This window comes from Sturnira hondurensis, unplaced genomic scaffold (genome assembly GCF_014824575.4).
Source record: "Sturnira hondurensis isolate 20B ecotype Veracruz unplaced genomic scaffold, ASM1482457v3 Scaffold0014302, whole genome shotgun sequence".
Lineage (NCBI taxonomy): Eukaryota > Metazoa > Chordata > Mammalia > Chiroptera > Phyllostomidae > Sturnira > Sturnira hondurensis.
In genome coordinates this window covers 8,869,558-8,885,973 of record NW_028086933.1, presented here as the reverse complement: position 1 = coordinate 8,885,973, position 16,416 = coordinate 8,869,558, and the positions used below count along the sequence as shown (strand labels likewise).

Genomic DNA, 16,416 nt, shown 5'->3' with positions numbered 1-16,416 from the left:
CATTCCTCCTTGGTAGGTCATTCCTACCTTCCTCCTTTCCTTGCTTCCATGTCACCCACCTACCTACCTGACTACCAACCCATATTTATACACACAACCTACAGTACATGCATGCATATTGTTTTCTAGAGAATGAATTACTTCTAAAGAGAGTGACACAGTATGAAGTGATTAAAAATATGATCTTTGGAGCTGGGAGTATGGCTTGGGTTCTGTCATTGACTAGTTGTGTTACCATGAGCTAGTAGCTTGTACATGACAAGCTTTAATAACACAATTGTAATTCCCAAGAACAAGACCCAATCAATGAGATGAAGTACACAAATGCTTAGCATTGTGTTTGGCATGAGTAAATAGTAAACAGATGATGTTATTATCATTATTAATATATTCACTGATTACCAGTTACTGAGCTTGCTCCTATTCAAAAGTAAACATTATAATCCCATGTAAACAGTTATAGCTCTTTGCAGCCGGCACCAAGCCATGGGTATCTCTCGGGACAACTGGCACAAGTGCTACAAGACCAGGGGCAAAAGGAAGCCCTACCACAAGAAGCAAAAATATGAGCTTGGACACCATGCTGCCACACTAAGATTGGTCCCCACCCCATATAGGCCACATATACACAATCTGTGTGCAGGGATGCAACAAGAAGTACTGAGCCTTGAAGCCAGATGTGGGCAATTTCTCCTGGGGCTCAGAGCACTGTATATGCAAAACAAGGATTTTTGTTGTTGTCGATTATGCATCCAACAATGAGCACAAGTGCCCATTGACAGCACCTTACTGCCAGACAGTGGTGGGAGTCCCACTATGCACTAACACCTGGGCAGCAAGGCGGGGCCACGCTGACTCTTGAGCAGAAAGAGATTTTAAGCAAAAAACAATCAAACAAAATTCAAAAGAAACATGATGAAAGGAAAAGGAATGCCAAAATCGGCAGCCTTTTAGAGGAGCAGTTCCAGCAGGCAAGCTTCTTGCATGCATCCTTCAAGACCAGGCCACTGTGGCAGAGCAGACGGTTCCAGGTTGGAGGGCAAGGAGCTGGAGTTCTGGCTGAGGAAAATCCAGGCCCAGGAAGATAAATAAATCACTTTCCCTCCTACCTTAGCCTAGTCTCAAAAAAAAAAAAGCCATGATATGGATACAAACGAAATTGAAGATGTTTTAGGCTGTTATTCATAATTTAGATTTCCCTAGGAACTCACAGTTTTGTGTTTGATTTTGCTTGTTGTTTTTTAAATGAAGGTATGAAGACAATCATTTTCTAGAGTTTGAGTTATTTGCTATTTTGTGGAGTCTGCATCTCCTTGTTTTCTTAAAAGAAAGTCACTGCATGTGTTCAGATATTAAGATGCATTCGCATGCTGATTTCCTTTATTTCAGGGAACATTCTTGCCCTGTTTTTTTAAAATACACACACTCTAGATTCTATCATACGATGTATTATGTCTCAGATACCAAACCCATAATTCTACTGAATCCCTTGAGAATTGTATCCTCCTACTACTCACCATTAATTTTGGTTTTATTTTTATATTTTCTACAATGAATGATTTATCACTAATCAAAAAGACAGCAATCTAGTGTCCGACTCTTCCTGCTGTCATGCACTTAAACATATTGTCTGATTTCTTTCCAGCTACAAGGAGCTGGCAAGCAATCTGTCCACCACTGTCAGTTTTCTTCTGTAAAACTCTCATTTTTCTTTTGTCTTAGAGATTTGTATCCGTTTTAAATTTTGAGGTTTTAACTCTTTATTTACAGTCCAAAGCTGAATCACAGGGGAGCCATTGCTTATTTTTTTCTTCTTTTAATTTATTTAATTGTTCTTCAAGTACAGTTTTCTGTTTTTGCTCCCATCCCAGCCCACCCCCCCCAGTGCTCCCCACCTCCCTCTCATTTCCACCCCCCTTAGTTTTTGTCCATGTGTCCTTTATACTTGTTCCTGTAAACCCTTCCCCTTTTCCCCTGAAATTTCCTTCCGTCTCCCCTCTGGTCCCTGTCAGCCTGTTCTCTATTTCAGTATCTTTGGTCATATTTTGCTTGTTTGTTTGTTTTGTTGTTTAGGTTCCTGATAAAGGTGAGATCATGTGGTATTTGTCTTTTACCGCCTGTCTTATTTCACTCAGCATAATGCTTTCCAGTTCCATCCATGCTGTTGCAAAGGGTAGGATCTCCTTCTTTTTTTCTGCTGCATAGAATTTCATTGTGTAAATGCACCACAGTTTTTTTACCTATTCATTTACTGATGGGCACCTAGGTTGCTTCCAACTCTTGACTATTGTTTAAATATGTATGAATTTTAATAAATTAAGATTGCGGAGTAGTTCAAAGTCAGACTTCCAGAGTTTCACTTTTACTCCATCAAGCTGTGGGAGCTTGAGGAAGGTACCTGCCTGTTCTGTGTCTGTTTCCTTATCTGTAAGGCACAGATAATAACAGTGCCTACCTCATAAGATTAAGAACTATGGGCTTTAATATAAATTAAAATGTTTTATGCTCTTTTTGTATGCAGTTAAACCATTTTGCAAGAACAACTACTATTAATATTCTATTTGCCACATGCAGCTTCTAAGCCTAGAATCTTGATGCTACATTCAAGTCTCTGCATCCCATTGATCTTATAAGAAGATATTAACTTCATGCTGTAGCATTTAATCCCAATCTAAGATTACTCTGCTTTGTGGAAATGGTGCTTATAAAAGCCAATGTCTGTAAAATAACTCCTTCTGTGATCATAGTTTAGGCAGCCCTCAATTTATTCTTCTCCAGTTCCTTCTAGACTTAAGAATCAATAATAAGTGATAGTTATATTTTACACTTTATATAAGCCTTCCTTTCAACAGTGAGAAAAGCCCTCAGAATGTGGAAGTAGGCATCATCTTTAAAAGTATGAAGATGAGACAAAAAGGACTACAACTTTATATTAGTCAGCGAAAGCATGAATTGGTCTGCAATGGTACCTGTTTGCCTCTAATCCAGCCTCAGGATCTAATTTCTAAGTAATTGCAACACCTCAAAGCCTGATGGCTTTGCTTAAAAATGTACAGCATAAAATTTTTCAAAATTGCCGAATGAACACTGACACTTCCATAAGGAACCATGTTTTAGCCTCCAGCATGTAAGGTTGTAAATCTGGGTCCATCGGTCAGTGTACGGGGCTGATCGTCAGCATGCAAGATTTTATTGCCTCTTCACCTCTGGTTTAGTGAGAACTTAATGCCTTCAAAAAACTCTTCTGGGAAAACTGCTAATTCTGATTATTTAGAGAGATGTGTTTTGAATCTTTATTTTGACTATGTGTATAGCTAAGCAGAGATGTCAAAGATAGGTACACAAATCAAATTTTTCTAAGAAATCACTAAAGCCATAAGGCGGTCTTCCTTTGAAGAAATAAAGGAGAGAAAGAGAGAAGTAGTTTCATCATATCTTCTAAAATAAAATTCACCCTAACATTTTACCAAAACCCAGAGGAAAAAAATAGTGATAAAGATCTCATAACCTGCCTTCTCACTCCATCTTCTCTTTCAAGACTAATACAAGGGGGACCTAAAGAAAACCAGAACCATCTTCTAGAGAGCAGGCCCCCTGTAGTACAGGATTCCTTCACTAGGTGAGGGTTCCAGGAACCATGTATATCAGTGTACCAGCTAGCACTATTGAGGGGTGATTTACAAGTGCCCCTGCCCATGCCATGTTGAGTGTTCAGCAGTTTTTGACCAAAAACGCCCAGTGGGGTCAAATGCCCTACCCTTCCTACTCACCAATGTCACCCTGAGTGACTTTTTTTGTTTCCCAGTTTTGCTGATATGGAAGAGGTCAAACAAACAAAATAGCAGGAGCATTAAAACTTATCAAAATTGATGAGTTCAAAAACGTTTGAGCAATGGAAAAAACATCTGAAGAGGTGTGTTACCTCAAATAGACAGTATTTTGAAGGTGACTGAAGTTTAAACATATAAAAATACACAATTTTATAAATAAATTATTATTTGGGGGGTCCCCCCTTGTATTCTTATGGTACACTTTCATTGGTATAATTCTTTGAGTTTAAATATCTAAGGTTCCAAAAATACTCTTGGAGCAAGGGCTGAGCCAGGGTATACACAAGATGACGCTGGTCATCTTATTATGTCAAAAAGTAAAGAACATCTCAAAAAAGAGATGAGGCATGCCCCACGGACATCACAACCAGCTTGAAAGGGCTTACCAGCCAAACCTGAGACAGTTTGTCTACCCCCCCAAAAAATAAGGAGCATGACAAATTATAAAATTTAGAAGAAAGGGTAGACAAGCATAAATCTGCACCAAGAGTAGTAAATATAAAGTAAATAGAATAGAAGGGAGACAGGGTTATACCTGTCAGTATCAATGGAGAGGGGGCTCATGTTGGAAAATCTTCACTTTGTAACCACCACATAAGCACCATCAACAGATGTCAAAACTTGGAGGGAAAGTTTGGTAGTGAGCAGGATATTTGCATTGTTCTAAATTAGCTTCTAGCAGATTTTTTATTAGTTGCAAGGAAAAAAATAGTAATTACACTTTGTCAAGAAAAAACCTAGATCAGATTATCATAATTAATATCACCATTATTAACTGACATTTGCAGATGTCACCTCTATTAATTAATTGGCAGATTGACATTATGTAATTTTAGATGTGATATCCTAAAAAGTGCACAGTATCATTTACGTGCAGCATCGTATTCTAGCCAATAATGCAAAATTTAAATCTAACCACGAGAGAACATCAGTCAAAGCCAAAATGAAGGGTATTTCATTTTCAAAGGTAAATGTATTATTCAAAGATAATCATCTAAGAAAACACAAGAATATACTCTAGATTTAAAGAGATATGATCATTAAATGTAATATCTGATCTGAGACTCAGTTTTTACTGGTACAAAAATATACAAATAAGACATTATTATAGGTCAAAAACTAAAATATGAATAACAAATTTGATAAAGATATTACATCAAAGATAAATTAGATTAAGTTGATAGCTATATTCTTATATAAGGAGTAATGTTATTCTTAAGAACTACCCAAGGACATATCTAGGGGATATAACATTAATATACTTTTATTTATAGGCAGGGAGTTGTCTTAAGAAGGAAGACTGGCCCTTCTGTCTCTGACTGGATGATTATTGATACATAAAAAGTCATACAGAGACTAGGACCACTCAATGTTGCTGATTTTATCAAATAAAAAAAGTCAGAGCCTCCTAAACTTTAAAGAATACGAGACAGAAAGACACTGTAATATTTTAAATGGATTGACATAGACAACTCAAGTGGTATTCCCTTTGAACCTTACCTGCTCAGCCTTCCTTTGCAAAATAACCAGGAGGGTCCCCACCTCTCGGTATTCTCGGATTTGTGTGGCCCTCCTTCTCAGCAGTGCATGGCATACGCTGTTTATTCCCATCACTGCCAGGGGTTTGTTTTTCAATCTACCCTGTGGTGTTAACCTTATAAAGTAAGTTATGCTTTATGTGAACTCTGTGTTTTAAAAAGTCCCATCCATGAATTGTGGTGGGATGAAGTGACTCCAGAAGAAAGAGTCTGTGTTGTGTCGACAGGCAGAGAGAAAGTTTCAGGGGCTATATGAAATCACCCAGAAATATGCCACCTGCATCAGATATGATTGCATAATACAAACACTCCACTGCTTGGGATGGGGCTGGGGGGCACATTCAGTCAGGTCTCTAAAGAATTTATTAAACCTTCTAATGAGAAAGAGTCAGTGTTTGGAAATATGCCCAGTCAGAAAGTGTGACAGACAAAATTTTTTTTAATATTCAGCTGTGCTAAGTGATTTTCCTTATCCTTAGTTTCCTTTCCTTCTACTCCCCTCCTTTATCCCGAAAGAATTAGAACTCATATAGTAACTATGGGAAAAGGAAGGACTCTCAAACATTGCAATTTCTGTAGCCTAGAATTGTGTATATAATTTTAATGGTTGAGGAAATCTTTGATTTCCTTTTAAAGATTCTTCTGAATCTTTAAAAATTGAAGGTATTTGAACAGACAGTTCTCCAAGGAGGACATACAGAGGATCCAGAGACACATGAAAAGATGCTCGATATTGCTAGCTATCAGACAGATACAAATTAAAACCACAATGAGATACCACTTTACACCAGTCAGAATGGCTATCATAAACAAAGAAACAAACAAGTGCTGGAGAGGTTGTGGGGGAAAAAGGCGACCCTAGTTCACTGTTGGTGGGATTGCAGACTGATACAACCACTATGGAAAACAGTATGGAACTTTCTAAGAAAACTAAAGATGAATGTGCCTTTTGACACAGCAATTCCACTGTTAGGAGTATATCCTAAGAACCCTGAAGCACCAATCCAAAAGAACCTATGCACCCTGATGTTCATAGCAGCACAATTTACGATAGCCAAGAGTTGGAAGCAACCTAGATGCCCATCGGTAAATGACTGGATCAAAAACTATGGTACACTTACACAATGGAATTCTATGCTACAGAAAGGAAGAAGGAGCTCCTCCACTTTGCAACATCATGGATGGAACTGGAAAGCATTATGCTGAGCGAAATAAGCCAGGTGGTGAAAGACAAATATCATATGATATCACCTTTAACAGGAATCTAAACAACAAAACAAACAAGCAAGCACAATATGACCAAAGACACTCAAATACGGAACAAGCTGACGGGGTCCAGAGGGGAGAGGGGAGAGAGTCACAGGAGAAAAGGGGAAGGACTCACATGAACAAGTATAAAGGACACATGGACAATAACTAAGGTGGGGGGCGGAAATGGGAGGGAGGTGGGGAGCACTAGGGGGCAGGGCTGGGAATATAAGACAGAAAACGGTACTTGAACAAGAATTAAATAAAAAAAATTGGAGGTACAACATAGTTTAATGACATTTTCCTCAATAGGGACAGTGTTTTTCCTTTTTTAAAATGCCTGCTTGAAATTAGATAGGCTATTATTCCATTTACTAGAACTGTTTAAGAAGTTACTGCAACACTTAATTAACTACTAATTGAGGGGAACCCCGTCCATCAGAGCCCTCCCAATTTCAGATGAAATGAGTCATCCTGGACACAATCTGTTGCTCTGGCAGGAAAGCAGGTGGTGATTCCCTCCAGTGGAGAATGCCCCCAGCCCTTCTCTGAGAGGGCTTTTATTGGAATTGGTGTGTGTAGGGGTATACAGCATGCATGCATAGGTCATCAATCAATGTCAAAAGGCTATAGTTATAGAAAACAAATATTATCTATAGATGACAATTGAAAGAACACAGAGATCTGCCTCAGATCAGGGTCTGCTAGACATGCTGACCCCAGATGGTCTTTAAGACATGTTTCTTGAGACAAGTTCACTCCTTATGCCTTGAACTTAAACACCCAGTTTATATCAACAGAGCCATACAAAGTAAAACAAATGTATAAAGAGTTCAAAGACTATAATGCATTCTTCAGGCCTGACTTCCCATGGGAACCCTTGGTGTTAGCATCAGGTCATGCCTGCCTCCTGCATCCCTGGCTTTCCCGTCAAGTCTTATAGGCCTCTTTCAAGGCTTAGCTTGTGTGGGGCTATAGCCTCTGATACCACATAAAGCAGTCCCCAACAATTTATTATGTTCTTTAGTAAGGAAATCAGACATGACATTTCAGGGATGCTTGTCTTTGGTCCATCAAATATGGGGCTTCCTATGAAAAAACTGAAAGATGGGAGATGACTTGATGGGTAGAGATTAGAATCCTTTGGAGCCTTGTTCATTCGGTCTAAATCTGCTTACTCTCAAGGTTGACCCTTAGCTGTCAGCTGAGTCCTTGGCTGTGGCTCTCAGCCAGAACACCCACATGTGTCTCCCCAGGTGGCCTGATTGCCTCCATGGAGGCTGAGTTCCTAAGGTAATGGTCCTGACACAAAGAGAGACAATAAAAACTGTATTCTTTGTATATTCTAGCCTCTGGTGTTACAAAACATCATATCTGTCAGTCATACCCTTTTGGACAGAGCAATCACAAGCCCACCAAGGTTTCCAATAGGGGTGAAGGTTGGTATGGATTCTACCTCTCATAGAGAATAGCAAGGTTTCAGAGAAGTATCACTTGGGCCATTTTTGGAAGGTGCAATCTACCATACTGCCTATTTTCCAGTCCGCACAGCATTAATGTGACCTTAAACAAGATACCTGAAAGCTCCCCAAACCTTATCAATAAAATGCAATGAGAATAATAGTATCTACTCATTGGTTTATAATAAAGATTAAATTAGAACATCATTTATAGGGTTTAACAGTTCTTGCATACATTATAAAAATAAATGTAATATATCATTATTTCCTACACCTGCCAAGAAGTCTTCTAAATCTGAGAATGGAAAGTGTAAATTAGCACCTTCACACAGATCTTTCATGTTTTCAGTCTCTTGAAGTTTAGGGAAGCTATGTTGTTTTGTTTGGATGAGTAATTATCACTTTCATTAGGAACTTGGAAGGCGATTTAAGCAGATGGTGTATTTGGAGTAGGGAAGAATAATCACTGTTTAATAACAATGACAGTTATTGAGGGAAATGAACATGACTCAATTCATTTCATTAATTTTCCCTTTCCTACATCACTACAAAACACTGTAAATTTGGAAGTAAATATTAGAACACGTATTATATTATATAAATGTATATACATATAATACATTATATTTAATGAAGTAAATATGATTTATATTATGATTTATATATCACATGGTGCCTTATACATATATAATATATACTCATATAAATTATATATATATATATATATATGTATATATATGAGGTGAGGTGTGTCTGGAAAATATCCAGTCATGTAATAAGAAAAATGGAGACATTTACTGAAGAAGACACAAGAATAAGAAACATTGTACACAGGACAATGATGCTTCAAAGTAGAGAGCTTGGTATCTCACATAGTTCTCCCAAATGACATCAACTGCCTTATTGTATTTTCCTGAATCTCAATGATGGTCTGAAATCTCTTCCTTTTCAAAGGCTATTTTAGTTTTGGGAAAAGGCAGAAGTTCACAGGGTGCCAAATCTGGGCTGTAGGGAGCTGAGTCACCTGGGTGATTTGACATTTCACAAAAAACTCTGCACCAAGCATGATGCATGAGCAGGTACATTGTGACGAAGCTGCCAATCACCAGCTGCCCATAGCTGTAGCCTTCTGAATCACCCAAATAGTTTCTGTGGAGGAATGTTCAAGATTAATGCAAAATTTGATGCAGATTTGTTGCTTTACACACTCAATCATTTTTAATGCAATGACCACACAGTACATAGGCTCACTCAATGGAGTCTACCACACCCATTAACTAGTATCGTGGAGTCATCATTATTCACATTATTCACATGCATGCATGCATTCCACTCTCCTTGGCAGCCAGGTTATATAGGTGTCATGCAAACCATTCTGATTATAGTAACAATAGCTGGACTTTTTCCAGACAGGCTATACATATATATCCATATATGTACATTGAATATATGACTATATATGCACATATATATGAATATGTCTATACATATATATATGATTGCAAACTGTAGAGATTACTATCACCAGTTCAGTAGTCAGTACAATGTTGCTTCAGCACTTTTGGCAGGTCAACCAAGCCATATTGTTATGGGAAGCAAACTGTCGTACTAACTGCTCATGGTCGATTTCATGTAGCTTTGATAAACAAGTAGATTATTAGCCATATAACTCAATAGCACTATATTGACAACATATCCAGAGGAGAAGATTTCAAGAAAAATTGGCCAAAAGGTCCATCAGATCTTAGGAAACAATTATTAGTCACCCTTGGGAGCCCATTTCTATTTGGACGCATTGTTTCTCATTGCTTTGGGAAGAGCTAACTATTCTGGAACAACTTTCATGCAAATGCATGACTCAGTTTCAGTTTTATCCTAATGCACTGTGATGAGGATTGGCTTAATTTCAGTTTCTAGAGATTGTCCTTGTGTTAGGAATTGAAAAGGAGTGGCCTTACTTACAAACATTCACCTTCAGTGAGGTAGGATCGGCAGATATCTACGGGGACAAAAATCACTAGGAAACAACCTCCGAAATGGCATTAAAGTTTCTCAGAAACCTCAAACTGAACATTGCAAAGTATGTTATCAGTTATTGTAAAATATTTAAAGTTGATTTCTTGGCATTATGTGTGTTAATTGTGTTTTCAACACGGAGACAGATGAAACATGGACTCAGACAGAACTGGCTTGGAATCCCTATCCTAACATATGCGGGGCCCCTTTCATTCCCGTGACAAGCCTCACTATTTTCATATGTAAAACCAGAGGTGCAACTCTCCACATAGGGAAAATTACATGTGAGTAGTAAGCAGCAATATGTAAATAGCAAAGCTCCTCTCACATAGAAGTCCTTAATATCAGCCTTATCAACCCTCCTCTTCTGCTCTCCTGTAGTTTCAAAAAACTGTATCATCACATATGTCAAAATGGCATTCCACTGGATACTTTCCAAACTTCTTGGCAGCCAAGTGTGTAAATATACTATTGGGGATTCATTCCCACCTTGTTTCCTGATATAGGGCCCAAGTATGCGAGAAACGTGTTCACAGTGCAAGCTGCAGTGTCTCGTGCTTGAAGGTAGCAGGCCTATATGCTCACCATTTCTTGGCATTGGGGTTGAAACAAATGCTTACCACTTCGTTATAATTAGCACCCTATTCCAAGAGGTCAGTGTCCCAAATACAGGGATCTGAATAAAGCCTCATTTCTTCTGTCCATTACTATTTCTGCTATTTCATTATGGTCATAATACTTTAATTATATGTTTTTAAAAGGCAAAATATATTATGATTGGATATTTTCTTAACAGTGATCACTATAGTCTGGAGAGAAGTTAAATTTAAATTCATTATTAAAGTAAAATGTTAGAATATATGTATACACGTGCATTTAATTCTTTAACTTATTGTGCTGTTCAAATATATCCTACCTTAGAACTGGAAGAATAGGAATGATTAAGAAAAAAATAAGCTACCTTTGACTGTTACTATAGCTACACACTTATTCAGTGATGGGTGAATGCACCTAAAAACTGCAACATAGATTTTGACTGACCATAAAAATCAACTCAGAGTTTTACTAAAAATAAAAATGCATATTCCTATGCTCTCCTTTGCCCATTCTGCTTCATTAATATATTAATAGTGTAGAAACTGAGATGCTGTTTTTTAAAAAACATAAAATACAGTGATTTAACAAAAGACAATTTGTAGTAATGCAGAGGTAAGTGGGAAGTCTAAGATAAACAGTAAGTTATGCTCCATGATATCATCCAGGCCCAGGCTAGAAAATCAAGTTCTCCACTCCCAAGAAATAGCTTCTTTTCCTTGACCCAAGATGGCCATTCCTATTGTTATTATTCCCAGTTGTGGCAAAGGAGATGACCTGAAACACTTCATCTTTATTTCTTTTGCTTTACATTGAACTTGCTTTATTTTATACTGTGCAGAATGTTGTTGAATAGCTAGAACTACCTACAGGAGACTAAGAAATATAGTCAGTGATAAGTAATCATGGATCCAGCTAGGAGTCTACTTATTTCGTTGGTAAACATTATAAAGAGAAGAATGAGTAACAGGGGAGTAGTAGTTTCTTATGTCATAAAGAATTTGGAGGCTCTAAATATTTAAATCCATTCTTAGACAAGTCAGAAATTTGAGAAAGAATGTGGGGAAATGAGCTTTAAAGTCAGGAAGAACCATTTTCTAAATGCGGGTCTTACCTTCAAAATCTATGTTAAGTAAAAATTTGTTTAATGTTTTGTATTTTTAATGATTGCAGAAGTTATTATTACACATAACTGGCATACTGCATGATATAGATACACATAATACAGAAAGTACAGTTTTTACAGTCCACCCATAAAGTAACCATTGCTAATGACTTTGGTCATTTTTCTCCATATTTATATTCCTTTCGAGAGATATACTAACATAAAACTATTGAGCTTCATTTTACAAAAATTTCATTTTTCACTGGCTGAAAACCACACAAACAATTCTTAGTGTTTTACTCAATTCTGGTTGCTATAACAGAATACCATAGACTGAGTGACTTATAAACAACATAAATTCACTCCTCACAGTTCTGGAGGCTGGGAAGTCTAGGATCGGATGCTGGCAGATGCAGTTTCTGGTGAGAGCATGCTTCCTGGTTCACAGGCAGACTGCCATCTTTCTGCTGTATCCACAAATGGCAGGTAGGGGCAAAGGAGCCCTCTGGGACCTGTTTTATAAAGGCACTAATTCCATCCAGGAGGGCTCTACCCAAGTGACCTAATCATTTCCCAAAGACGCCATACCCTAGTAACATCATGTTAGGGGTTAATTTTCAACATACGCATTTTAGGGGGGCCAAATTTCATTCTATGGCACCTCATAAGGAAGTATCGAAATAGACATGTGTAAACATATTTGTTTTACAAGTTCATCAATTGTAATATTTTAAAAATTACTCCAAATTGAGTAAGTAGAAATAATCCAAATTAAAAATTATTCTATGTGGAAGAAATTTTGGAAACCTATAGAGAAGTTAAGACATAAAGAATGTACATATACCTAGAAATAAAAGTATCCCTAAGAAACATTAAATTAATAAAAGCAAGTCGCAGAAGGATATAAATGTTATCGTTATTATTAATAGAAAAATATTCACAAAAAATACCCTTATATTTAATGGAGATATATGAGTACATTTTATCAGTGAAAACTTTCCATGATGGTACATAAAAATCTACGTTATCTTTACTATAATCATTTATATATTTGATTATTTACATAATGGCTATATATAATATATTTAACCACTCCCTTATCAATGGACATTAAAATTATTTTTAGTATTTTACAAAAAATGTGGCAAATACCATGCTTATTTTATATATTTATAATTATAGATTGTTCCCATGAAAGTTTTTACTAGAGGTAGAAACATTATATCAAAAAATTAACATTTCTAAGTTGAATAGATATTATCAAATTGCTCTATGTTATAATATTCCTATCAGAGACACAATGCTCATTTCTCTACAGTCTTGCCTTCAATGAAATAAGGTTAGCAAATTGTGACAGAATAAAAGCTACTGAATTATACAGAAAGCCTCCAGAAATCCAGTGAAGTTGAAGATCAATGGCACCTGTGGTGTCAAATGTATCCTAACTCAGTAATGAGAGATGGAATACTGCCACCTAGACTATATTCTAAAATTTTCAAACTCAATAAGATTGGTTGAGAAACATTGAGAATATCCCTCCCTAGATTTTATTTGATCCTACAATATGCAATACAGACTAGCTTATGAGCATGAAATAAAGAAGTTACACTCTTACTGATTTAAAATCTACTGTCATTAAGATCTCATAACATCAGAGGGTTCAGAAATTTAGTCTTATATTACAATGTATATATCCCCAGAATAATAATCACATTAAATTTTGCCTGAAACTAAGAATGAAATGATACGACCTCAAAAGTTGTAATCAGCCCTGGCTGGTGTCGCTCAGTGGATTGGGCACGGGCCTGCAAACCACATGATCACGGTTCGATTCCCAGTCAGGGCACATGCCTGGGTTGCAGGCCAGTTCCCAGCAGGGGATGCACAAGAGGCAACTATACATTGATATTTCTCTCCTTCTCTCCTTCCCTTTCCCTCTAAAGATAAATAAACTACTATTTTTTAAAAAGTTGTAATCAGTCCAACACCAAATGCTATTTACACTATTGCTTTTGCTTTGGAAATAAATTTAAAATGTTGTTTGCTATTCAGGGGTGCTTAATTAAAAGACATTGAAATTAGAAGGTGGAATTGAGGAAGCAGTATTTTTTCACTTTTTCTAGTCATACCCAACACACTACAGACTGATTAAAATTCAAAAATCCCCAAAAGTTGTGAGTCTGTGTGTCCTTTTTCTCTTTTTGGTAAAATATAAATACTCAATATATTTTACAGCTTAGCTCAATTTTTCTTCTAATAAAGCAGTCATAAACATGGATGTGAATTACTAGATTGTGCTACCAATAGATAGGCTGCTAGGGAAGCCATAACAAAGTACCATGGACTGAGTAGTTTAAACAACATAAATTTATTTTCTCACAGCTCTGAAGGCTAAAAGTCAGAGGTCAAGGTGTCAGGAGAGTTAATTTCTTCTAAAGCTTCTTATGTTAACAACAGCAAACAAGTTTCAAAGGCTGACCCAGACTACTGACTCAGCATTTCTTTGGCTTACACCATCCGCAGCACAGTGGAAATTTTTGTTGTTATTAGCAATTCAAATTTCAAACTATATTACAAAACTGAGATATTTAGACTATAACATTTAAGTTCTATTAAATAACATAGAAGTGAGATTTAATAAGAAAATATAAATGTTCTGAATGCTTTCATAAATAGACAATCCATGCAAGTTGCCAGTTGGGCTCCCAAACACGGCATACATCACAGTGATGTTGCTACGCTTTGTCTCCTGAACCTGGGTGAAGCTGTCACTGCCTAACAGCTAATGGTAATTCTATAGATGAACTTCATTTGCCATTACTGCTCCAGACCATGCCAGAGTACTCTGAATACACATCGGGTACAACAAGTTAGATATAAAGAGTGTAAGTTCTGAAATATTTAGACAGAAGTCAGATTACCACTGTAGTATGAGAACTAAAATAGAAATCAGCCCTTTTTTTCATCAAACAAGCAGTTTTTGTTTTCATATCAAAGCCAAGGCAATCTAAAGACACTTCCTAATGCCTAATCACTAAATCAAGTAACAAGAAAAAACTATTTCAAGAAAGTGCAGCAAACATTTTGCAAAATATAAGTATCCCATTACTTTGGGGACATTTAATGATTAAAACTAATATCCTGAGTTAAAATGCCAGCAGACATAGTTAATGGAGGGAAGAAAAAGCTTCAAGAGAAATCACTCAGAAAAAATCAATATTAAAAATCTGTACTCTGAGCAAATGTTGACACAAGGAATGAGATTTGTTAATAAGTACCCAAAGCAAAAACAAACTGTCTGCGCACATTAAGCTGTTTAGGAGACCCAAAAAAAGAGGCTCAAATGGACAAACATTAAAGTATATTATTTAAGCTTGGTTTAGAAAAATTATTGTTCAGAAGAAACAAAAATAAGTACTGATTTCACCGATTTTATCTTTTGTATTTCCTGTCATTTAAAGATGGCTACTGAACATGCACAGTTCTTCAGTGATGAAGTTCTGTGATGTTTGTAATGTTTTGCTTCACACTGCCCTGCATTTTAGACATCCTCTGAAATGTGGCATATTGGTTGCAGAATCGTATTAACTGTATCCAATGATCATGATCAATATGATAGGTCCATAATATTAGGTTGTGCTGAGCCTATTACTATAAAAAATCTCATGAAGAATTTCAGCATCCTTTGATGCTAATAGCAGACATAAACAAATAAGCTGTGAATTGGTGTTAGCTATGAATAGATGTTACGAAACAAGATCTGGGTTCTAGGTGTACCATTGCTCCTGAGGCATCAATACTAGGAAGTATATGTATGCATACTAACTTGCGCACAGACACATGTCTATGCTTATTTCTGTATTGTGTCTATTTATACATTACATGTGACTTTTGGAAAACGAATCCACCCCGGTACCTGCAACTGCCTTCTAGTATGACAGAGTTCATCCTAGCTTTCCCCCTTTCCTTATTTGTATCTCCCTCCTCCAGCAGTGAGAAAGTTCCTTCTCACTAACTATAAAACAGTTATTTGTTCGATACCAGTACACAGATAATGGCAGAATTAACCTAGATTCTTTTTTTTAAGACTTTATTTATTTATTTATTTATTTATCTTTAGAGGGGAAGGAGAGGGAGAGAAACATCAATGTATGGTTGCCTTTCGTGCATCCCCTGCTGGGAGTTGGCCTGCAGGGAACCGACCTGCAACCCAGCCACGTGCCCTGACTGGGAATCGAACCGTGATCCTCTGATTCGCAGGTCCGCGCTCAATCCACTGAGCTACACCAGCCAGGGCCTAACCTAGATTCTTGAGAAAAACAAAATTACAAAATAAGGTTTATTATTTAGGTTTACTTCATTTTGCCTTTAGCTTTAAGGTATCCAGTCAAAACACTGTTTTTAAATGTTACTTAGGTCACTTACTTTATTCTACATCTGCTTAAGTGCAGTTACATGATTCCTTTATGATACAGTTAGATTCATTTACCCCCAAAATAATGGTTTTGCTTGGTTTTCATAGCTGGGAAGTTCTGTAGATTCTAACAAATGCATAGGTTTTTGTGTTCATCACCACAATTTTACACAGAAGAGTAACATCACCCCAAAATCTCTGCCATGTTGCA

At 36.8% G+C, this 16,416-nt stretch overlaps 1 pseudogene; it reads left to right on the top strand.

Annotated features, from left to right (window-relative positions):
• Positions 1 to 481: 481 nt before the first annotated feature.
• LOC118998465 (40S ribosomal protein S8-like) lies at positions 482 to 1,092 on the top strand (annotated as a pseudogene).
• The last annotated feature ends 15,324 nt before the right edge of the window (positions 1,093 to 16,416 follow it).